We start from the raw sequence: 1,137 nt of genomic DNA on the forward strand, positions 1-1,137 counted from the left end.
ACCTCTTCTTTTAATGCTTATATCTTGGAATGTTTCCAGTTTTAACATTTTCTTTGTGAAAACATTCCGTGCTGTTTGCTTCTTCATCTTTTAAGCCTTATGTTTCTAATACTCCTTCAATTTTCCAGATTCAGCCAGTTTTTAATTTCCCGTCCCAGAAAGACTAGAAAATGTATTTTGTTACAGTACCGTCGTTCATGCTGTAAAATTTTAATTTACGTCAGTTTCACCTGCCAGTCTCCAGCAAAGCGCTAATTAAATTAAACCAGCCAGAATTTCGTAACAATTTTCTAATAACATTACTTCACTGTAGGTAGCTGGCCTGCAAACAACATCTACATCTACATCTACATGACTACTCTGCAATTCACATTTAAGTGCTTGGCAGAGGGTTCATCCAACCACAATCATACTATCTCTCTACCATTCCACTCCCGAACAGCGCACGGAAAAAACGAACACCTAAACCTTTCTGTTCGAGCTCTGATTTCTCTTATTTTATTTTGATGATCATTCCTACCTATGTAGGTTGGGCTCAACAAAATATTTTCTCATTCGGAAGAGAAAGTTGGTGACTGAAATTTCGTAAATAGATCTCGCCGCGACGAAAAACGTCTTTGCTTTAATGACTTCCATCCCAATTCGCGTATCATATCTGCCACACTCTCTCCCCTATTACGTGATAATACAAAACGAGCTGCCTTTTTTGCACCCTTTCGATGTCCTCCATCAATCCCACCTGGTAAGGATCCCACACCGCGCTGCAATATTCTAACAGAGGACGAACGAGTGTAGTGTAAGCTGTCTCTTTAGTGGACTTGTTGCATCTTCTAAGTGTCCTGCCAATGAAACGCAACCTTTGGCTCGCCTTCCCCACAATATTATCTATGTGGTCTTTCCAACTGAAGTTGTTCGTAATTTTAACACCCAGGTACTTAGTTGAATTGACAGCCTTGAGAATTGTACTATTTATCGAGTAATCGAATTCCAACGGATTTCTTTTGGAACTCATGTGGATCACCTCAAACTTTTCGTTATTTAGCGTCAACTGCCACCTGCCACACCATACAGCAATCTTTTCTCAATCGCTTTGCAACTGATACTGGTCTTCGGATGACCTTACTAGACGGTAAATTA

Source organism: Schistocerca nitens, chromosome 8 (assembly GCF_023898315.1).
Source record: "Schistocerca nitens isolate TAMUIC-IGC-003100 chromosome 8, iqSchNite1.1, whole genome shotgun sequence".
Taxonomy (NCBI): Eukaryota; Metazoa; Arthropoda; class Insecta; order Orthoptera; family Acrididae; genus Schistocerca; species Schistocerca nitens.